At 37.6% G+C, this 25,654-nt stretch overlaps 1 protein-coding gene across 18 annotated transcripts in view; it reads right to left on the bottom strand.

The window, feature by feature from the left end:
- Positions 1-25,654, bottom strand: part of PEX5L (peroxisomal biogenesis factor 5 like) — an 817,344-nt gene that overhangs the window by 661,616 nt on the left and 130,074 nt on the right. For all 18 annotated transcript variants that reach the window (XR_014077139.1, XR_014077138.1, XR_014077137.1 and 15 more), the window contains exon 3: positions 9,314-9,390. The gene's annotated coding sequence lies outside the window, so the exon portion shown is untranslated. The remainder of the gene's footprint in view (positions 1-9,313; positions 9,391-25,654) is intronic.

Genomic DNA, 25,654 nt, shown 5'->3' on the forward strand with positions numbered 1-25,654 from the left:
ACAATACAAAATATTGATACAATGTCATTTTGGAAAATAGTTTCTTATACAGATAAACATATACTTACAATGACAATAAAATCTAGAGCATACTGAGAATGAATGGACTATTACAGAACTACACACAACAAACTGGATAAATCTCACAATGTTAAGGGAGAAGCCAGATACAAATAAGTACATATTATATGATTTCATTTATATAAATTTCTAAAATAGGCAAAACTAACCTATAGTGTCAGAACAGTTACTGCCCTGGAGAGTAAGGTAGTTATTTGCACACAGGGTGGATTTATAAGAACACTTTTGGAATGTTGATAATGTTTTGCTTCTTGATCTGGGGACTAGTTACATGAGTACAATCATTTTGTGAAACCATAAGCTATACATGTATTATTTCTAAACTTATTTATATGCACGTCCTTCTTCAACAAATTATTTACCAAGAGGGGACAGGAGGTTGCTTAAATCATCATTTATCCATGCAATGAAATATTCTTCAACAATTAAAAATATTAAAGTATGTTACTGATATGAAAATATAAGTAAATTATGAAATAATGTATGACCTTATTTTATAAAAAGTTTCCAAGTATATAAATAACAGAAGATCTGGAAGACTATAAACTGAGTTGCTAATTTAGATTGGGTCATGGATGCTTTGTGTTCTTTGTACTAGTATTCATTATTTAATTTCTTATGTGATGAGCATACATTAATTTTACATAATAAAAATTTTAATTCATATGAAAAGTTAAAAAGGGGTTCTTACACTACAAAATATAAAATATGATATATTAATTAAATATCATGCTGCTGCTAAGCCGCTTCAGTTGTGTCCGACTCTGTGCGGCCCCATAGAGGGCAGCCCACCAGGCACCCCTGTTCCTGGGATTCTCCAGGCAAGAATAGTGGAGTGGGTTGCCATTTCCTTTGCCAATGCATGAAAGTGAAGAGTGAAAGTGAAGTCGCTCAGTCGTGGCGGACTCTTCGCGACCCCATGGACTGCAGCCTACCAGGCTCCTCCGTCCATGGGATTTTCCAGGCAAGAGTACTGGAGTGGGGTGCCATCGCCTTCTCCGAATTAAATAGCATAGGAGTGGATATATAAATGGAAAAGAATAGACAGAATTCTCAATAACAGAATTCTTGCTGTGGTAAAAGTAGTGCTATAAATATACATAAAAGGAGGGATACATTATAAATAGCACCAAGAGAACACTTTGGAAAAAAATAAATTTATGTATACTCCATGTAAAGAAATACATCCCTTAAAAATCTAGAAGTGTTAAAAACAGCCAAGCAACAAAAACATAGAACAATACAGGTAAATATCATTCTCTGATTGTGAAGGAACACTGTAAAAAAGACTATATAGATTTGGCTACAGTAAATAAAAGGCTGTTTGTTATACTTCAAAAGATAACATCACCAAAATTAAATGCAAACAATAAACTGGGAACCATGTTGAATATAAATATGGCATATAAAGCACATATATAGTAGTGGTGGTGGTGGTTTAGTCACTAAGTCATGTCCAATTCTTGTGACCCCATGGACTATAGCCCACAGGGCTCCTCTGTCCATAGGATTTCCCAGGCAAGTATACTGGAGTGGATCATCATTTCCTTCTCCAGGGGATCTTCCTGACCCAGGGATCAAACCCGCATCTCCTGCACTGCAAGCAGATTCTTTACCAACTGAGTCACCAGGGAAGTCCCTATGTACAGTAGAGTAGATACTTTACACCTCAGAGAAACTTGTAATAAATTATTTTAGATGTCAGTTGAAAAGTAGGAAAAAAGAATGATAACCATGAATCATAGAAAAGAAAATGTAAAATGTTTAATAAACACATGAAGATGGCTACATGAATCACAAAATATCCCTCCCCCAAACTAATGCAATCAACAAAACCAAACAAAAGAAAAATGGGATGGAACAAATCTGTTTTCAGCAGCAGCAACCAAACAAGAAAAAATTCTATCTAATGTTAGACAAGTGCTCCTACTTTCAGTCAACAAGTAAAAGAAATCACATTTGCTCCTCTATCAGAAACAAAATAGGAGAAAATATATGAAACCATAGTTTTCAAGGCAGGAGTCATCAGACAATTAGAGATAGTGATCTCTGAGAAACGGAAAACCGGTTAGGTGAATCCTAAAACTGCTTCAACACCATTCACAACAGTATAAAATATACTTAAGGATTATACTTGCAGAATATATGCAAGATGTTTAGACTGAAACCACGAACATTGCTGAGAGAAATTAAAGAAGAGCTAAATAAAAGGAAAGAGATACTGTGTTTATGATTTAGAAAAGGACTCCATCAAAAGTGTCTAGTCATCATTTCTAATTCCATCTTCCCATTCTCCTTATATATTTCTTTTTTAAACTTCTCATTATAAAAGATGTCAAACAAAATCAAAGAACAATAGCATAATGAATCCCCATAGATTCATTACTCAATTTCAACAGTTATAAACTTCATTATAATTTTAGTTTCATCTATGCTGCTAACCACTTCCCAACCATACAACCCTAACCCTAAACCTAATCTTCTGTGTCATAGGTTTCATCTGTAAATATCTAAAAATAAGGCTTCTTTTAAAAAACATTTGTTGTTGTTTAGTCACTAAGTTGTGTCTGATTCTTTTGCAAGCATGTGGATTGTAGCTCACCAGGCTCCTCTATCCATGGGACTTCCCAGGCAAGAATACTGGAGTGGGTTGCCATTTCCTACTTCAAGGGATCTTCTCAACTCAGGGATAGAGCCTTCATCTCCTGCATTGGCAGAAGGATTCTTTACCACTGAGCCACCATAATCACAACATAATTTCACCTCAAAATATTAACTGCAGTACTCTAATATGATCAAATAGATCATCAGTGTTTCAATTTTCCAAATTACCTCAAAAATATTTCTTTTACAGTGGGTTGCTTGATTAAAATGAAGTATATGTTTTCACTTGCTTATTATGTATCCTAAATAGGATCACTTTGTATTTAATTGTCCAAACTGCAACATATTTGTGAGTGAAAAGGATCACTAATAATAATTATGCCAGAAAATAAGCATAAATCAGGATGATCACAGGCAAACTGAAATGTGTGGTCACCATGTTCTTAAATCTGTTTTAATCTATATGATTCCACTTTCTATTCCCCTCCTCCTTCTTCCCTTCCATCCAATGACAATGTATTTATTGAAGAAACCAGTCCCTTTATTCTGTATAATTTCCCAGAGTCTGAATTCTGCCCATATTGTTCCTCTCTTACATGCATTTCCTAAAATGTAGCAGGTCCAGAAGCCAGATCTGATTCTTATTAATTTTGACAAGAATACTTCTTAGAAGATGTTCTTTTCTCTCCCAAACCCACACCAGTCTTTTCTCTGAGCCCTCAAACAAAACTGCTCTGTCAAGGTTCCTTTAATTCCTTAAATCTACTGCTAAACCCAGTTCTCATCTTATTCAACCTATCAGCTGATATCTTACTCCTGGCTGAGGCCCTTTCTTCACTTGGCTTTTAAAACTCAACCATGGTTTGCTTGTCCTCCACCTTCACTGATTTTTGCTTCTTAGTCTCTTTTTCAGAGTTCCCTCTTTTCTCTGGCCTCTTTATGTTGGAATACCCCCAGGGTTCTATTATTGATCCTTCCCTTGTTTTACATTCACTCCCTCGATGAGATCACCCAGACTCCTGGCTTTAAATGCCATCTATATATTCTGACTGGCTTTCTAGGCGGCTCAGATGGTAAAGAATCCACTTGCTAAGGCAGGAGACACAGGTTCGATCCCTGGGTTGCGAAGACCCTCTGGAGAAGGAAATGGGAACCCACACCAGTATTCTTGCCTGGGAAATCCCATGGACAGAGGGGCCAGGTGGGCTACAGTCCATGGGGTCACAAAAGAGTTGGACAAGACTTAATGACTAAACAGCAGCACCAGCATATATGCTGACAGCTTCCAGCTCAGTGCTATTCCAGAACTTCAGGCCTGAAGTTGCTTACGTAACATCTCCACTATGAAGTCTCATTTGATGATACAACTCCATTTTTATCAGTTTCTCAGTCATAAAATCTTGTAGTCATCCTTAACACCTCTCTCCTGTATCCTACATCGAATTCATCAGGAGCTTTTGCTGGATTTACCTTCAAAATATATTCAAAATCTAACCACTTTGCACTACCTCTTCAACTACCACATTAGTTTAAATTGCCATCATGTCTCATCTAGATTACTGCAATAGCCTCCTAACTGATCTCTCCATTGTACTCTCACCTGCAGTATTTATTAAATAGTAGTCAAATGATCCTTTTTTTTTAAATAAATTTATTTATTTTAGTTGAGGGCTAATTACTTTACATTATTGTAGTGGTTTTTGCCATACATTGACATGAATCAGCCATGGGTTTACATGTGTTTCCCATCCTGAACACCCCTCCCACCTCCCTCCCCATCCCATCCCTCTGGGTCATCCCATTGCCTCAGCCCTGAGCATTTGTCTCATGCATTGAACCTGGAATGGTGTTCTGTTTCACATATGATAATATACATGTTTCAATGCTATCCTCCCAGAACGTCCCACCCTCACCTTCTCCCTCAGAGTCCATAAGACTGTTCTATGCATCTGTCTCTTATTCTGTCCAAATGATCCTTTTAAAATGGATTTTGTCACCATTTTGCTCAAAACTGTCCAGTGGTTCCTCTTTTCACTCAGAGTAAAAGCCAAAGTTCTTATAATGTCCCACAAGGCTCTAAATCTTCTCACATGTTTACACTGACTTCCTCTCCCTCTACACTCCTCCTCATTCACTTACCCTGCTACAGCCACACAGGTTTTCTTGCTGCCTCAAAAACACAATCAGATACATTCTCATTTGAAGAACACTTACTCTAGATGTTCCTTTTTTCTGAAACATTCTTCTCCCTGATATTCCTTTGGCTAAGTCTATCCTGAAAAAATCAACTTTTCAATGAGACCTACTTTGACCTCCTTTTATATACTTCCCTGGTGGCTCAGACGGTAAAGCATCTGCCTCCAAAGTGGAGACCCGGGTTCGATCCCTGGGTCGGGAAGATCCTCTGGAGAAGGAAATGCCAACCCACTCCAATACTCTTGCCTGGAAAATCCCATGGACAGAGGAGCCTGGTAGGCTACAGTCCATGGGGTCGCAAAGAGTTGGACATGACTGAGCAACTAAACTTTCTTTCTTTCTTTCTTCTCTATATACTATAATCTGGAACATAATTTTCCAAGAACCCCCTGTCCCCTTACTTTTCTTAATTTCTACTTTTCACATTATTTACATCATCTAATTATTGTATAATTTACTTATTTTTATGTTTATTGTTTACTGTGTATCTTCTCCCACTAGAACATAAGCTCCTCAAAGGCAGAAACTTTTTTTTTTTGTTCCCTGATGATCCCTCAGGCTTTCACAGTCTAACCTATGATAAGCTTTCCATGTAGTGAGTCATATGCTGAATTAATGTTGAATGACTGAACAATTGCTGTTACTGTTTTTTACTATGTGAACACTTAATTTCAGCAGGACAAGTATTTGGGAGCTTGCTGCAACGGACCAAGTGGGAAACACTGGTATAGGGTGGTAGCAGTGGTGATGGAAAGAAGTGACACACTTAAAACATAGTTTGGAAATATTTACAATGATTGGATGAAGGGATATGATTTGGTTAAAGGGGAAGAATCAAGAATAATCCTGAGATTTTCTGGACTGGCTAATTATAAGGTGGCACAGTGGTAAAGAATCCACCTGCAATGCAGGAGTGGCAGGTTCAATCCCTGAGTTGGGAACATGCCCTAGGGGAGAAAATGGCAACCCACTCCAGTAATCTTGCCTGGACAAAGGAGTCTGCAGGGCTACAGTCCACAGAGTTGCAGAGTCAGATACGATTGAGCATACATGCAGCATAATATGTCATGAAATGGCAAAGAGGTGAGAAAAACAGATTAGGGAAGTGGATCAAGAGTCTGTATTGAATGGTAAGTTTGAGATGCCTGTGAGCCATCCAAAAGGTAATTACAAGAAAGTAGTTATATGGAGAAGGAAATGGCAACCCACTCCAGTGTTCTTGCCTGGAGAATCCCAGGGACGGCAGAGCCTGGTGGGCTGCCATCTATGAGGTCGCATAGAGTCGGACACGACTGAAGTGACTTAGCAGCAGCAGCAGCAGCAGCAGTTATATGGAGAGTCAAAATTAAAGCTCCTGACTATGTTTAGAGAGTTTGGAGATATTGATATTAGAAAAGAATTTAAACCTATAGGAACAGGAAGGTGAGAGGAATAGATATATTCTAATCATCTCCTCAAGAGGCTTTTACTCTGATCCTTTGTTGTTGTTCCATCGCTAAGTTGTATCTCTTTGCACCCCAAGGACTGTAGCCCATCAGCCTCCTTTGTCCATGAAATTTCCAGGCAAAAATACTGGAGTAGATTGCCATTTCCTTCAGAGCATCTTCCCATCCAGGGATAGAACCTTCATCTTCTGCATTGGCAGGAGGATTCTTTACCACCGAGCCACCAGGGAAGCACTATACTGGTCCTTCGATCAAGGTAAAGCTACTGAGAAGAAGCATTCAGTGAGGAAGGAGACAAACAAGACGAAATTGCATGGTAAGAGCCAAGAGACAAAAATGTTCCATGAAACTGGGGAACATCCATTGGCTTTTGTAACAGAAGCACCATTCATGGTATCACTGGTAGATGCTATCTCAGTGAAACAGTAAGAGTGGAAGCCAAATTATATTTCCAGTATGTCACTATGCCTCTTTGTTTTTATCACAACAGGAAGTGAAAGTCCTATAATCTTCAATCAAATCAGGTCAATCCAATTACACATTTACCCACTCAAGGGTTACAAAATATAAGTGGTAGAGAATAGAAAGTAATGTGGATCCAAAGTTGCCTATAGAATCTGGAGAGCTGAGTAGGTATGCTGGGCTGGTAGTAGACCATCTGGGATGACCTAGCATCATAGAATCTAAGGAGTGGAGAGAATAATGAAGGATCATCCCAGAGAAAGAAAATGCAAGGCATGCATATCTATTCTAATCAATCATAGCATTTCTTCCTCATGAGCTGCAACAGTGTCAGAAGACCACAGAGCTCCAGCCAGCCCTTACCAGTTGATCACAGTTGGCACAGGAATTAAACCCATTCACTATCCCTATCTCTAGTCCCAAACAAGACCCACCTTCTCTAATCCTTTTTACTTCACCTCTACAAAACCACAGGTAATCATTTAGCTTCTGCTTCAATGGAGGTAGGGAACATCTATCTTCTTCTGAGATTGAGGTAAACGCTGCTCCCACTACTTTCCACTCCCTAGAAGTTACTGCAATTACATGAGCCACCGTAATTTTTTGTCCTCACATGTAGGTATTTAATACCTCACATTCAGGTATTTAAAGACAGCTATTTATTTTTCCCTAGACTTTTCTCCTCTCCAGTAGAAACAAATTTGTGCTGTTTGTGCTTAGTCACTCAGTCACGTCCGACTCTTTGTGACCCCATGGACTTGCAGTCCACCAGGCTCCTCTGTCCATGCGGCTTCTCCATGCAAGAATACTGGAGTGGGTTGTCATGCCCTCCTTCAGGGAATCTTCCCAACCCAGGGATCAAACCCAGATTTCCTGCATTGCAGGTGGATTCTTTACCATCTGAACCACCAGGGAAGCAAGAAACAAATTTAGGATCTTTGTCAAAGGATTTAGTTCCTAGTTTAATACCACTTTATTCACTTTTACCAGCACTCTCATTTGCCTGAAAAATATATGCCCTCCACCATCATGCTTTACATACTCAGACTGAACTAAAAACTGGAATATCTACCTTAAACAACAAATAGATAAAAGGCATCCATATCTAACTTATGTAGAGTCCCAGCTACCAGATGCTAGGAGTTTTCCCCTAACAACAATGGGGGAGTAAGAACGAGTCGTAAGAGCTCCGTGGAGATAAAGGGAGATCATGCAAAGAGGCATAAATTCTAGCTGTTGGAACTTAGGCAGTCTAACTACTGAGTGGAACAGATGATACATTACAGGACGTTTTCCCTTGGGTCATGTGAATTTTAGGATCAAAATATCTAGCAGAATAAAAAGGTCCTGAATAAAATTACAACATATTGAAGATGAATAAATACGGCTCTAATATCCTAATAAAACTGACTGCATTATCTTTTGGTCAGTTTTTACATAAACGAAATACTATTATATATTAACCTCCCTCCTTAAGAATTTTAGAGGAAACTTTTTTACTTGATATTTCAATGTCTCTTACAAGTTAGTTTATTAGAGCAATTATGGGGAATTAATCAAAACAAAATCATACATTATTTCCAAATAGATTTCAAACTCCTTAAGGACAAAAACTGTGTTTTTCCTTTCTTGTATTTAATCCAGTGATTGTAATATAAAGGATACTCAAATTATGTGCTTATTAACATAAAAATAATTATGAATAAATGAAAATTTATTTTAAAGCATAAGAAATGATAAACTTTTGGTTAGTCGTCAGTGTCTTTATTACTGGGTCTGCAGAAACAACCAAAAATTTCAAACTGTTCCTTGGAAATTGATCTACTTACTTTTCATATATTCCACTAATAACCAATAAGCAGCTTACACAAATCATATAGAAAGGCACTGAGACTTTCCATTTGCACAAGACAAGAGGAAGACCTCATTTCTTAATCTCCCCTTCTCTTCCTTGGCTTTCCTGTCTTGGCTAGTAACTTTTTATGATCACTAGCAGTTTCTCTTAAATAGCATTATGTTACTTGGATACCTCAACTGCAGCCATCTCTTTATAGGACATCATGAATGTTTTAGTTAGTTTGGGTTGAGAATTTCCAAGCCTTGCTTTTTTCCTTTTTCTTCATTCACCACTTGACCCCATTGTTTCAGTTTCCAGTAAGTCTTGTCACTTCTACTAATAAGAAAGAATGGAGTCACACTGCCTTAGATCCCATACCTCAAGAGGAACAGGTCTGCGAGCTATACATAAAGCTTTAAATTTATAAAGCTTCTTGAAAAAGAAGTTATCAAAATTATTATTGGCAGTGGCTAAATAATTTGAAAAATTAAAGTATTTGCTAAGGGTCAGTTTAGGGAATCTTGGCTTTAATTTTTCTGAGATAACTTTTTATCAAAATGAAAAATCCTTGGGATAAAGGCAATTTCAAACTATGGGAAAGAAACTAGGGAATAATTTGTTACAGCCTTAAGATACAGAGCAAATGATGTTATTACTTTTGAGTAAATAAAGTTTGAACTTCACTTACATGAATTGCTACATCCCTTCACCTTTGGCCAGAAGATTCTTCTTGTAAAAGTATCTATGTTATTAAGCTATTTCATGCTGCAAAGACAGAAATATTTTATAAGTTAGATATCTCTTCAAGTTTATGATACTCTAGTTTTATTAGTATGTTTCATGATAATCCTCATAATAATATATATATATATATATATATATTCATGCATGATTTGGGGTTTGCATTTATCCATTTGCATGCACCCTTGTGAGATGTGAGCTTCCTTTTTTAATTCTTTATTACCAAAGAGGATCACGCATTTTCCTTCAAAAGAGAATCATAACATTTTAATGCTGCAAAGTTCCCCAGAGGTCATATAGTTCAAGACGTTCATTTTACAGATGAAATAACTGAGGCCCAGAGGTTAAATGACTAGGCAATTATTACAGAATGAAATTTAAATGGCACTGCAAGCTTCAAAGCAGCTCATTCATTGGCCTACAGTGATCCTAGTCCTCTCCCACCTGGTCCAAAATTCCCATCAGTTTCACAATGCCTGACACTTAAAGTACTTGTATCAATTAACCAACAGGGACTGGTAAATGGAATCATTGTTCTTTTATGGATAGTGTTAACACTGGGGCTGGAGTGAACTAAACACAATTTGTCTTTGATAGCCCTTTCCATCTCTTTCTTACCCTCTTGCTTTTCTCTTCTGCAGCCTCAGAGGACTCTTTAGCTTCTGAAGCCAGCTCCCATCACCACGCCTAATGGGGTTTTTAATTCCCAGCAGTGACTCACATATTTCTACATTACTTCACTGACTAGCCAAACTTATTTGACTTGTGTTCTATTACTCTACATAACCAGGATCTGCTATGGTAAACTACAATCTAGAGGTCACTACTCTTTTCCTTTATCTTTCAAATAACTCACTAATCTCTAACTTGCTAGCACATCAAATATTGAGGCATACTATAAACACTTCGATAAAGGACAGAAATGGTATGGACCTAACAGAAGCAGAAGATATTAAGAAGAGGTGGTAAGAATACACAGACGAACTGTACAAAAAAGATCTTCATGACCCAGATAATCACGATGGTGTGATCACTCACCTAGAGCCAGACATCCTGGAATGTGAAGTCAAGTGGGCCTTAGAAAGCATCACTACGAACAAAGCTAGTGGAGGTGATGGAATTCCAGTTGAGCTATTTCAAATCCTCAAAGGTGATGCTGTGAAAGTGCTGCACTCAATATGCCAGCAAATTTGGAAAACTCAGCAGTGGCCACAGGAATGGAAGAGGTCAGTTTTCGTTCCAATCTCAAAGAAAGGCAATGCCAAAGAATGCTCAAACTACCACACAATTGCACTCATCTCACATGCTAGTAAAGTAATGCTCAAAATTCTCCAAGCCAGGCTTCAGCAATACGTGAACCGTGAACTTCCAGATGTTCAAGCTGGTTTTAGAAAAGGCAGAGGAACCAGAGGTCAAATTGCCAATATCCACTGGATCATCGAAAAAGCTAGAGAGTTCCAGAAAAACATCTATTTCTGCTTTATTGACTATACCAAAGCCTTTGACTGTGTGGATCACAATAAACTGTGGAAAATTCTGAAAGAGATGGGAATACCAGATCATCTGACCTGTCTCTTGAGAAACCTGTATGCAGGTCAGGAAGCAACAGTTAGAACTGGTCATGGAACAACAGACTGGTTCCAAATAGGAAAAGGAGTACGTCAAGGCTGTATATTGTCACCCTGCTTATTTAACTTATATGCAGAGTACATCATGAGAAACGCTGGGCTGGAAGAAACACAAGCTGGAATCAAGACTGCCGGGAGAAATATCAATAACCTCAGATATGCGGATGACACCACCCTTATGGCAGAAAGTGAAGAAGAACTAAAGAGCCTCTTGATGAAAGTAAAAGAGGAGAGTGAAAAAGTTGGCTTAAAGCTCAACGTTCAGAAAACTAAGATCATGGCATCTGGTCCCATCACTTCATGGGAAATAGATGAGGAAACAGTGGAAACAGTGTCAGACTTTATTTTTTTGGGCTCCAGAATCACTGCTGATGGTGACTGCAGCCATGAAATTAAAAGACGCTTACTCCTTGGAAGGAAGGTTATGACCAACCTAGATAGCATATTTAAAAGCAGAGACATTACTTTGCCAACAAAAGTCCATCTAGTCAAGGCTATGGTTTTTCCAGTGGTCATGTATGGATGTGAGAGTTGGACGGTGAAGAAAGCTGACCGCCGAAGAATTGATGTTTTTGAACTGTGGTGTTGGAGAAGACTCTTGAGAGTCCCTTGGACTGCAAGGAGATCCAATCAATCCATCCTAAAAGAGATCAATCCTGGGTGTTCATTGGAAGGTCTGATGTTGAAGCTGAAACTCCAATACTTTGGCCATCTCATGCAAAGGGTTGACTCATTGGAAAAGACCCTAATGCTGGGTAGGATTGGGGGTGGGAGGAGAAGGGGACGACAGAGGATGAGATGGTTGGATGGCATCACCGACTTGATGGACATGGGTTTGGGTAGACTCCGTGAGTTGGTGATGGACAGAGAGGCGTGGCATGCTGCAATTCATGGGGTCGCAAAGAGTCGGACACGACTGAGCGACTGAACTGAACTGATAAACACTTCCCGGGGCTTCCCTGGTGGCTCAGACAGTAAAGGATCTGCCTACCATGCAGAAGACCCAGCTTCCATCCCTGGGTCAGGAGGATGCCCTGGAGAAGGGAATGGCAACCCATCCCAGTATTCTTGCCTGGAGAATTCCATGGCCAGAGGAGCTTGGCAGGACTGTGACCTTGGAGTCAGAGAGAGTCAGGCATGACTGAGTGACAAATACACACACAGACACACACACACACATATACATAAAGACTTCCTATATCTCACGCCTTTAAATATTGATCCTTTAAATGGAATAATTCTAGAACAGCAATGACTCATAGATAGGGATATCGCTTTCCCAAATGTAGCCCTTCAACAGTGTACATCAACTGCCCATAGCTGTCTTCCATCAGAACCTAACAGTAACTTTTTCTCTATGACATTCTCCTGTGTCAGTTGCAAGGACTCAAGTGAGGAGCATTTTAGTTCTTCATGCAAAAAAAAAAAGCTTCTGAACTTTTTATCTGAGTAATCTAATTGGTCTCTAGAGTGTTATGTGTGTCTATGTGGTAGTTGCTCAGTTATGTCCAACTCTATGTGACCCCATGGACTGTAGCCCTTCAGGCTCCTTTGTTCATGGAATTCTTGAGGCAAGGATACTAGAATGGGTTTCCATTCCCTTCTCCAGAGGATCTTCCCGACCGAGGGATCCAATCGAGGTCTTCTGCACTCCAGGCGGGCTCTTCACCATCTGAGCCACCATATGTTATTCATTCTTTCTGATATATGTTTGATTGGGTCTGGTTTTTTAAGGCCAGTTGAAGTTTCTTGATCTTAATAATGTAGACAATTATGCTTACCCAGCAACAGTGAAAACAATAATTATAATAACAAAATATTTACAGAATATTTCATATGTGTCAGTTTGCTAAAAATTCTTTATATGCTTTGTCTCATGTAATCATTTCAACAACACTTTGATCTATATCCTATTAATATCATGTATTTCATTGATGTGGAAACTGCTGGGTGTGTGATCTTAGGAAAAATTACTTAGCTTTTCTGGGTTTCCCTAAAATGGATAATAACAATTTCATTGAAGATTCAATGTAATATCCACATATGATGCTTATCATGGTGCTTGGCTTATAGTAAGTGTTTCAAAAATGATAGCTTTTATTGAGGAAATTGTCCTAGGTCATATAGCTAGAAAGTGGTAGAGCCAAGGATCAAAGCAGGGCAGTCAGCCTCCAGAGATACACTTTACTGTTTCCAAAATGGTAAGTACAAAGTATTTATGAAGGTCGTCATTATCAAACATACCTAGATTCTGAAACAAAAACAGCTATCTCTGACAATTTGCTTTTCCCAAAAGAACTTTAATTTAATCATTTAATTCCTTAAAATTTTTAGTTTTGCTATATCTTTTAACAAATTTAAAAGACTGCAGTAGTAGTCTTACAGTTATTTAAATACATTATAAATGCTGACACATAGATGCTGACAAAGAAAAACTTAAGTTCACAACAAAATTAACAAAAGCATACACTTGTACCAAGGAAACTGATCTTTCTTTTTTTCATTGAAGTATATTTGATTTGCAATATTGTGTTAGTTTCAGGTATACAGCAAAGTGATTCAGTTATATATATTTTTCAGACTATTTTCCATCATAGGTTAGTATAAAATATTGTAGTCCCCTGTGCTATCTAGTAAATACTTGCTTTTTAGCTATTTTATGTATAGTAGTTTGTATCTGTTAATCTCATACTCCTAATTTATCTCTCCCCTCGTCCCTTTGGTAACCATAAGTTTATTTTCTATGTCTGTGTTCTGTCTGTTAGTCTGTTTCTGTTTGTATACAGAGTTATTTGTATTATCTTTTGGATGACATGAATAGGTTATATCATATGATATTTGTCTTTCTCTGTCTGACTTACTTCACTTAGTTATGATATCCTTTAGATCCACCTATGTTGCTGCAAATGGCAATATTTCATTGTTTTTATGGTTGAGTAATATTCCTATATACATGCCATATCTTCTGAAACCAGTTGTCTGTTGATGGGCACTTGGGTTGCACCCATGTCTTACTATTGTAAATACTGCTGCTATAAACATTGGGGTACATGTATCTTTTGGAATTAGAGTTTTCATCTTTTTTAATTATATGCTCAGGAGTGAGACTACTAGATCATATTGTAGCTCTGTATTTTTTTAAGGCATCTCCTTACTGTTTTCCATAGTGACTGCAACAATTTACATTCCCATCTATAGTGCAAAAGGGTTTCCTTTTCTCCAAATGCTCTCCAGCATTTATTATTTGTAGACTTTCTGATGATAGCCATTCTGACCTGTGTGAGGTGGTACCTCACTGTGGCTTTGATTTGCGTTTCTCTAGTAATAAGTGCTGTTGAGCATCTTTTCATGTGCCTATCAGCCGCTATCTGCCTATATCTTCTTTGGAGAAATGTCTATTTAGGTCTTCTACCCTAACAATTTTCACAGAACTGGAACAAATTATACTAATATTTATAAGGAGCTTTGAAAGACCATGAATTGCCAAATGAAATCCTCAGGAAAAAGAACAAAGCTGGTGGCATAACACGTCTAGATTTCAGACAATATTACAAAGCTACAGTAATCAAAGCAGCATGGTATTGGCAAAGAAACAGATATATCAATCAGTAAAACAGAATAAAGGTCCAGAAATAAACCTACACACCTATAGTCAATTAATTTATGACAAAGTAGTTAAGAATACACAACGGAGAAAAGACAGTCTCCTCAGCAAGTGGTGCTGAGAAAGTTGGAGAGCTACATGTAAATCAATGAAATTAGAATACTCCCTCACACTACACACAAAAAAATCTCAAAATGGTTTAAATACCTAATTATAAGACATAACACCATAATAACTCATAGACAAAAACATAGGCAAAATATTCTCAGACATGAATTAAGAAATATTTTCTTAGATCCAGTCTCCCAAACAAAGGAAATAAAAGAAAAAAGAAACAAGTTAGGCCTAGTCAAATGTAAAAAAATTTATACAACAAAGGAAACCATTAACAAACAAAAAGACAGACTACAGAATGGAAGAAAATATTTGCAAATAATACAACTAATAAGGGGTTACTGTCCAAAATATACAAACAGCTTATACAACTTAACATTAAAAAGAACACAACCCAATCAAAAAGTGGACAAAAAGAAACTCACCTTTTGTTTCAGCAGAGGTTCAAAAATTTTGGAAAGAAGACTATAAAGTGGGATTTTGGGAAGTTACGTAAGCTTTATAATTGGCCTTCAGATAAACTGATAGTCCTTGGTTGACTATAAAAAGGCAAGAAGAATTTTAGGGAAGTTTCAAAAAGAAGAAAGAGTGTTAGTGTTCTAGGTAGAGGATAATCAGTGGCCTAGCATTTCCTTGAATAAGTGGAGTTAATAGTGGCTGTTTTGGCAAGTCATTTCTCAATATTTCCAACTTATCTTCATCAGAACCCTGTGAAGAAGATAGGGTGATGATTATTACTCCCTCTATTGCCACTGAAGAAATAATGCCTGATGAATTAAAGTTCTAAGGTGACACAGCTATTAAAGTGATAAATAACTTGGATTAAAATCTAGGTTTTCTCATTCCTTGTTCATTGTTATTTCACCATATAACACTAACTCCATATTTCTTTTGCCAATTTATTTTTTGATTACAAAAATTTTTGATTAAGAAATCTAGGAATTCTTTAATATGGAATCAAAATATATTTTCACTATGCACTAGAGAAATTACGTGGTAATTAGTTTATTCCCACTGGCCATTCTAAGGGAGTTTATTTTCAGAAGATAAAAGCTACATGCAAGTGTTATTTAAAAGTTTCTCCTGTTGACATCTGGAAGAATTATTTGCTAATCTGATATTTTGCCTCCTCTAAATATCTCTTAAAATTATGTACAATCTGTACAAGCCTATCCGTTTTATACAAAAATGTATCTTATGTATAAGATACAGTTTTTTTATCTTTAACATTTTAAGGCTTACTCTGCACTTCTTATTCCTCCTAGGGCCAAAGATATTGAGTGTGAAGAAATCTTTCTTGCAACTGGTGAAGTGGTCAGTTAAACATATACAGACTTCCCCCTCTACATAAAATCTCTTCTCCATTTTTGTAAAGTCAAGCCTTCAAGCAATTTCTCCTTGCTCAAAAATAGCATGACATAGTGGAGAGCCTTAAGTGGACTGAGGTCATTTAAGTGCCCAAGCAACAGAGCAAGCACCAAGAGACTTGCCTACTGGTATTAATTTGCATAGCTCATATTCTTAAGGCTTTTGTGTGTGTCAAACAATGAGTCTTAGTAACTGCAGAAGGAAATACAAGCTGGGACCACCACAACTTCCATTACTTCATCCTCTTTCTCTCTACCTCTAGTTTCATCAGTGTGAAGGTTATTGATGCTGGCAAGTGAATAAAAAGAATCAAAGTCAACATTTCCAAGAAAATTATATCCAATTTCATTACTGAAATTAGTGGTAATTACTATAATCCATTTTTGGTAATGCAAATACATTTTCTGGAAATTGCAAAGAAACTGCAGATTAAGATTTAAAATAAGAATCTATAGGGGAAGTCAAGTATAACCTCTTGGGCTACTGTTTCACTTAATTGTTTATTTCTTAAGAAAAGAATATGGTTTACATTTTATATTAGCATGAATCAAAGAAAAATAAGATAAAGATTCCAAAGTAGCAAAACTATAAAGGCAAACTAAATCTTTTCTGTTTTTAATGTGAATAGTTTGGGGAAGGCAATGGCAACCCACTCCAATACTCTTGCCTGGAAAATCCCATGGACGGAGGAGCCTGGTAGGCTGCAGTCCATAGGGTCGCTGAGAGTCGGACACGACTGAGCAACTTTGCTTTCACTTTTCACTTTCAAGAATTGGAGAAGGAAATGGCAACCCACTCCAATGTTCTTGCCTGGAGAATCCCAGGGATGGCGGAGCCTGGTGGGCTGCCGTCTATGGGGTCGCACAGAGTCGGACACGACTGAAGCGACTTAGCAGCAGCAGCAGTTTGGGGAAAGGAGAAGAGAAAAGACCAGTGAGCTGCCTGTTCCTGAGGCAGGCAGGCAGCACTGAGGGAAACAAGCCAGGCACTCAAGCCAAAACATTCCAAAGAGGGAACATGGCTGCCAGGAAGTGCTTTGATTTCAAGCTAAAATTTTTGTAGATTAATGGAAGAACAGTAAAGGATTACTTAAGAGCTAAAGGATTAGTGAGGAGGTAATGGATTGTACCTTAAACATTTATCTCTACGATTCTTTTTGCTAAATTGTCATCTTTAAAATAGTGGTAGTTGAGCCTAACTACTCAAAAGCAAAGCTGATTTTTTATGTAAAATATAAACACATAGAAAAATAATAATTATATCACAGAAGCACAAGAACACTACAACTTAGAAATCCTAGGGAATGATTCTATAACTTAAGCCTTTCCCTTTGGAACTAACATCAGTAGGATCTCTTGTTACCTGGTGGCAGTATTTCTAGGTAGCAAACTAATCTCTTTGAAAAAATAATATAACTTCTTGAATATGGAATCTAAAAGTAAAGACATGAAGTAATGTCTCATGGATTGACAAGATGTATCTTTTTTTTTTTTTTGCCTAGGTTCAATGATGATATGTTTATCTGAGGTCTCCCTTCATTTCCTTCCCTCCACCTCCACCCAAATTAGTTAAATCTGAAAGTATTATTGTAATGACCTAGCCTAAAATTTCAAATATGTTTACTTGACTCAGGTGAGAACTCTACAAAGTAACTGGATGATCAATTTGTAGGGAAGTTAATTGGCTCATTAAATAGCTACTTAATTTAATTATGTAAGACTCAGTTAATAGGGATGTAAATTGATAAAAGTGGAAATGACACCCAGTTATGAATGAGTCTTGTGGTAAAAGTAAAGTATGATGCTATAAAGAACAATATTGCATAGGAACCTGGAATGCTAGGTCCATGAATCAAGGTAAATTGGACGTGGTCAAACAGGAGATGGCAAGGGTGAACATTGATATTTTCAGAATCAGTGAACTAAAATGGACTGGAATGGGCAAATTTAATTCAGATGACCATTATATCTACTACTGTGGGTAAGAATCCCTTAGAAGAAATGGAGTAGCCCTCATAGTCAACAAAAGAGTCTGAAATGCAGTACTTGGGTGCAATTTCAAAAATGACAGAACGATCTCAGTTAGTTACCAAGGCAAACCATTCACCATCACAGTAATCCAAGTCTATTCCCCAACCACCAACACCAAAGAAGCTTAAATTGAATGGGTCTATGAATACCTACAAGATCTTCTAACACACACACACACACACACACACACACACAAAGATGTCCTTTTCATCGTAGGGGACTGGAATGCAAAAATAGAAAGTCAAGAGATCCTAGGAGTAACAGGCAAGTTTGGCCTTAGAGTACAAAACGAAGCAGAGCAGAGGCTTACAGAGGTTTGCCAAGAGAACATATTGGTCATAGCAAACACCTTGTTCCAACGACACAAGAGACAACTCTACACATGGACATCACCAGATGGTCAATACTGAAATCAAATTGATTATAGTCTTTACAGCCAAAGATGGAGAAGCTCTATACAGTCAGCAAAGACAAGACCTAGAGCTCACTGTGGCTCAGATCATAAGCTCCTTATTGCAAAAATCAGACTTGAATTGAAGAAAGTAGGAGAAAACACTAGGCCATTCTGGTATGACCTAAATCAAATCCCTTATGATTATAGAATGAAAGCAACAAGTACACTCAAGGGATTAGATCTGATAGAGTGCCTGAAGAACTATGGATGGAGCTTCATCACATTGTACAGGATGTGGTGACCAAAACCATCCCCAAGAAAAAGAAATGCAAAAAGACAAATGGTTGTCTGAAGTGGGCTACAAATAGCTGAGAAAAAGACAAAGGAAAATATATACCAACCTGAATGCAGAGTTCTAAAGAATAGCAAAGAGAGATAAGAAAGCATTCTTAAGTGAACAATGCAAAGAAATAGAGGAAAACAATAGAATGGGAAAAATGAGAGATCTCTTCAAGAAAAAACAGATACCAAGGGAACATTTCATGCAAAGATGGGCACAATAAAGGACAGAAATGGTAAGGATCTAACACATGCAGAATAGATTAAGAAGAGGTGGCAAGAATACACAGACTGTACAAAAAAGTCCTTAATGACCCAGATAACCATGATGGTGTGATCACTCACCTAGAGTCAGACATCCTAGAGTATGAAGTCAAGTGGCCCTTAGGAAGCATTACTACGAACAAAGCTAGTGGAGGTGATTGAATTCCAGCTGAGCTATTTCAAATCCTATAAGATGATGCTGTTAAAGTGCTGCACTCAATATGCCAGCAAATTTGAAAAACTCAGCAGTGGCCACAGGACTATAAAAGGTCAGTTTTCACTTCAGTCCCAAAGAAGGGCAATGCCAAAGAAAGTTCAAACAACCACACAATTGCGCTCATTTCACATGTTAGTAAGGTAACGCTCAAAATCCTTCAAACTAGGCTTCAACAGTACGTGAACTGAGAACTTCCAGATGTAGAAGCTGGATTTAGAAAGAGCAGAGGAATGAGAGATCAAATAGCTAACATCTGGTGGATCATAGAAAAGACAGGAGAATTCCATAAAAACATCTACTTCTGCTTCATTGACTATGATAAACCCTTTGACTGTGTGGATCACAATAAACTGTGGAAAATTCTTTAAGAGTTGGGAGTACCAGACCACCTTACTTGTCTCCTGAGAAACCTGTATGCAGGTCAAAAAGCAACAGTTAGAACTGGACATGGAACAATGGACTGGTTCAAAATTGGGAAAGGAGTATATCAAGGCTGTATATTGTCACACTGCTTATTTAACTTATATGCAGGGTACATCATGCAAAATGCCCAGCTGGATGAAGCACAAGGTGGAATCAAGATTGCCAGGAGGAATTTTAAAAACCTCAGATTTACGCAGATGACACCACCCTTATGGCAGAAAGTAAAGAGGAACTAAAGAGCCTCTTGATGAAGGTGAAAGAGGAGAGTGAAAACGCTGGCTTAAAACTCAGCATTCAAAAAACAAAGATCATGGCATCCAGTCCTATCACTTCATGGCAAATAGATGGGGAAACACTGGAAACAGTGACAGACTTTATTTTCTTGGGCTCCAAAATCACTGCAGTTGGTGCCTGCAGCCATGAAATTAAAAAACATTTGCTGCTTGGAGGAAAAGCTATGCAAATCTAGACTGCATATTAAAAAGCAGAGCCATCACTTTGCCAACAAAGGCCTGTATAGGCAAACCTATGGTTTCTCCAGTAGTCACATATAGATGTGAGAGTTGGACCACAGTGAAGGCTGAATGCTGAATAATTGATGCTTTTGAACTATGGTGTTGGAGAAGGCTCTTGAGAGTCCCTTTGACAGCAAGAGATCAAATCAGTCAATCCTAAAGGAAACCAACCTTGAATATTCATTGAAAGGACTGATGATGCAGCTGAAGCTCCAATACTTTGGCCACCTGATGTGAAGAACCGACTCATTGGGAAAGACCCTGATACTGGGAAAGATTGAAGGCAAAAGGAGAAAGGGGTGACAGAGAATTGAGGTGACAACTCAATGTATATGAGTTTGAGCAAACTGCAGGAGATAATGAAGGACAGGGAAGCCTGGCATACTACAGTCTTTGCAGTCACAATCAGAGGCAACTGAACAACCAAACAACAACAACAATGATTTCATCCATATTGCAACTAAATTATTCAATTTACTTAGTTTAGGCTATGTGGCCCATGTATTTATTGCTCAGTAATTGGCCAGTAAGACAAGCAAGGGAGTTGGATCAATATAGTGTAGTATGAGGATGCACAACTCATCTCCCCCCACCAACATATCAAAAATACATCAACACATGGAACAATTTTCACTGAAAACTAGCTGGAGATTGGCAGAAAACCTCCTGAACAACCATGGCTGTAAGAAAGATCCACATGGAATTGGGGAGAAAGACTCAGAGGAAAGGGAGGACTCAGAGGAAAGGGGAGATTACATGGATGGAGATCCCTAAGGAATAAGCAGTTGGAGCCACATATTGGGCACCCCAGCCACAAGGTCCAACAAAAGGAAGACAAAACCCCTTTGCTTTTTGGAGGGCCAGCGGGACTAACAGTAGAGCTGTGGGAAGAGGGATCCCACTCAGGAAGAGTGTACCTGCACTTCCTTGCTCCAATGCAGGGTGACGAGCATGTCTTAAGAATGCAGGGGTGGCTAACCGGGTTTCTTGCTACTGTTCCAGTACATGCCCTGGCCTGAGCTGAGTGAATGCCCAGCACCTCTTGCCTCATGTGGCAGCTCCACACTGAAGCAAAAGCTGCCATGACTGGGGAAAGACCTCAGCCATGAGATTCTGAGGTGACTCAAAGTCAGAGTGGTGTCTGAGCAGGGAGAGGGCAGTCACTGCTGGCATTTACACTAGCAGTATATCAGATGAGATATCTAAGGGCCAAAGGACTTTAGCTGCTCAGTGCCCCAGACCTCACCAACTGCCCAAGCCAGCCCCTCTTACTCCAATGCTTCTGGGAGTGGAGGAAGCTCACACTTCAAGAGTACTGAACCATCTCAGATCCAATCCTCAGGACTTCTGCTCCAGCAACTTGTGACCTGACCCCACCCCTGATAAGGTTGTGATGGCCATTAACCAGAGGAGGAGCCCCAGACCACACCAGGCTCTAGTTCTAGCCACTCTATCTCAAGTTCCACATCCTACCAAAGTGATACCCACCAGCACACCCTGAGGAAAGACACAACTTGTGTTCACATAAAATTCAGTTCTCCTACCAAAACTGCTGGGTACATACAGTCTGTATAGGGATACTCCACATAAGGATATACCTTCAAGACTGCAATAGGCAACTGTTTTACCTTATTTCCTAGAGACATAGAAAGTTAATTAAAATGAGAAAACAGAAGAATTTGTCTCAATTGAAAAAGCAAGAGAAAATGTTAATAAAAAACAACTAATAAAACAAATAAGCAATTTACCAGATTAAAAAATTCAAAACATTAGCTTAAAGGATGCTAACTGAATTAAGGAAAAGAATAGATGAACACAGTGAAAATTTTGACAAGGATCTCAGAATACAAGAAGAACAACTCAGAACTGAAGAATACGAAAACTAAAATGAAAAACACACTGGAAGGAATGAATAGCTGACGAGGTGATACAGAAGAATGTATACATATTCTGGAAGATAAAATAATGGAAATCACCCAATGAGAATGTAAAATAAATAAACATCTGAAAATTAGAAAAGTTTAATGAATCTTTGGGATAACATCAAGCTTACCAACATTCCCATTATAGGGTTCCCAGAGGAAAAGAAAAGGAATTTGAAAATGTACTTAACAAAATCATGGCTTAAAACTTCCCAAACCTGAAGAAAGAATTCAGTGAAGTTGAAGGATACAAGATTGATATACAGAAATCTATTATACTAATAATAAAATATAAAAGTATATTATAAATACAATATATAAAAATATATAAATATAAAAATAGGAAGTAGAAAAGCAATCTTCTTTAAAATTTCAATCAAGAAATGTTAAGTATTTGGGAATAAACTTAACCAAGGAGGCAAAAGAGCTATACTCTGAAAACTACAAAACACTGATGAAGGAATTTGAAAATGATACAAAGAAATAGAAAGATATCATATATTCTTGGATTAGAAGAATTTATACTGTTCAGATGTCCATATTAACCAAAGCAATCAATGAAATATCCATCAAAATACCAATTACATTTTTCACAGAACTATAATAATCGCAAAATTTATAGGAAACTACAAAAGACCCTGAATCGTTAAAGCAATCCTGAGAAAAAAGAACAAAGCTGGATGCATCATGCTTCTTGATTTCAGACTATACTACAAAACTGCAGTAATAAACAACATAGTAATGGCACAAAAACAGACATATTGATCAATGAAACAGAACAGAGAACCCAGATATGAACTCATGCACCTATGGTCAATTAATCTATGACAAAGTAGGCAAGAACATACAACGAGGAAAAGACAGTCTCTTCAGTAAGTAGTGTTACACATAAAAGAATGAAATCAGAACATTTTCTTACACCATGTACAAAAGTAAGCTAAAAATGGATTAAAGATCTAACAGGATGGGATGGGGAGGGAGGTGGGTGGGGGGTCCAGGAAGGGGAACACATGTAAACCCATGGCTGATTCTTGTCAATGTATGGCAAAAACTATTACAATATTGTAAAGTAATTAGCCCCCAACTAAAATAAATAAATTTATAAAAAAAAAAATAAATAAAATAAAAATTAAAATTAAAAAAGAAAAAAAAAAAAAGATCTAACAGTACAATTGGAAATCATAAAACTGCTAGAAGAAAACACAGGCAGAATATTTTTGATATAAATTTTAGCAACATTTTTTTTTATTTATCTCCTAAGGCAAAGGAAACAAAAGCAAAAGTAAGCAAGTGGGACTTAATTAAACTTGAAAACTTTTGCACAGCAGAGAAAACCACTGGCAAAGTGAAAAGACATCTCTTGAATAGGAAAAAAATATTTGCAACTGATATGACTGATAAGGGGTTAATACTAAAATATATAAACAGTTCATACAACTCAACATCAAAAACAAACGAACAAACAATCCACTTAAAAAATGGGCCAAGGATGAATAGACATTTTTCCAGTACACTAATAGGCACATGAAAAAATGCTCAACATTGCTAATCATCAGAGAAATGCAAATCAAAACCACAAGGAGGTATCATCAAATGACTATTATCAAAAATTCTACAAATAACAAGTCTTGGCAAGGATGTCAACAAAAGGGAACCTGAGTACACTGTTGGGAGAACTGTAATCTGGTGCAGCCACTATGGAAAACAATATGGAATTCCTCAGAAAAAAATAAAGGTAGAACTACCATATTATCCAGCAATTTCACTGCTAATATATATCTGAAGAAACCAAAAGCACTAATTTGGAAAGATATAGGCACCCCGCTGCTCATAACAGCATTATTTACAATAGCCAAGATGTGAAAGCAGTATAAGTGCCCCTCAACAGATGAAGAGATAAACATGTGTCATATATATACATGGAATATCACTTGGTGATAAAGAAGAATGAAATTCTGCCATTTGCAACAACATGGATGGACCTAGAGAGTATTATGCTTCAGTGAAATATGTCAGACAGAGAAAGACAAATATTCTGTATTATAACTTATTTGTGGAATCTAAAAGATAAAACAAACAAACATATATAACAAAACAGAAACAGACACATATATAGAGAGAACCAGTGAGAAGAGAGAAGAGGGTACAGGAGAGTTAGGGATATGGGATTAAGAGACATAAATTATTCTCTATAAAATAAGTAAGGGGCTTCCCTGGTAGTCCAGTGGTTAAGATCCACTTGCCAATGCAGGGGATATCAGTTCAATACCTGGTCTGGGAAGATTCCATATGCTGCAGGGCAACTACACCCAAGTGCCACAACTATTGAGCCTGCACTCTGGAGCATGCAAGCCACAACTGCTGAAGAAGGCTCACTTTAGAATTCATGCTCCACAACAAGACAAGCCACTGCAACTAGAAAAAGCCTGTACACAGCAAGGAAGACCCAAAGCAGCCATAAGTAAATAAATACATAAAGGCTTCCCAGGTGGTGCCAGTGGTAAAGAACCTGCCTGCCAATCCAGGAGATGTAAGAGACGTGGGTTTGATCTCTGGGTTGGGAAGATCCCCTAGAGGAGGGCATGGCAATCTAGTCCAGTATTCTTGCCTGGATTATCCCTTGGAGAGAGGAGTCTGGTGGGCCACAGTCCATAGGGTCACACAGAGTCGGACACGACTGAAGCGACTTAGCATGCACACACACATATACATATTTAAATGTAAATGAGCAACAAGAATATATTGCATAGCATGGAGAGATACACCCATAATTGATAATAATTTTATATGGATTATAATCTATAAAAATATTGAATCATTTTAAAAAAAGAAAAGCAAGCATAAATAATGAGTACAGAACTTATCTGTGAAGACTTTAATATGACATTGTGAGGGCTTTGATTAGTGGCCAAAAGCATACATATAGGTCATGATTTTCTCTTTCTTCTATATTACTTTTTCCATAACACATAACTTTCAAATCACAAGTTAGGATTGAACTTTTTAAGGTTTAAAATTAGTGCAGAAATTTTGGTTGTCTATTAATTTTTGGTTGTCCCTTCAATAGTAAACTCAAGATCAAATACAAGAAAAAAAAACTATAAACATATACTTAAGTTGAACTGTGTCAGGAATTTTCATTTACACCATTAATTTAATCTTCACAATCTCCCAGCGTGTAAAGTATTATTATCCCCTTGGTCTAGAAGAGGAACTTCAGGCTTGGAGAAGTCAAGGAATCAGTCAAACATGCAGGGGTATTAACTGACAGAAGCGAGAGTCTCCTCCAACCACTCCCCTTCTTCAATAGACTTAAATTTTATATTTAAAAGTAGAAATATCTTTTCATCTGACGGCATAATCAGTGTAAAAATTTAAAGTACATAAAATTAAAGGATCACCTCTCTGTCAACTTACACATGCACACACACATATAAACATACACTCACATCCTTAAAATGACCACATAG

The sequence above is a fragment of the Giraffa tippelskirchi genome, chromosome 2 (genome assembly GCF_054371585.1).
Source record: "Giraffa tippelskirchi isolate mGirTip1 chromosome 2, T2T-mGirTip1v1.2.pri, whole genome shotgun sequence".
NCBI classification, from domain to species: domain Eukaryota; kingdom Metazoa; phylum Chordata; class Mammalia; order Artiodactyla; family Giraffidae; genus Giraffa; species Giraffa tippelskirchi.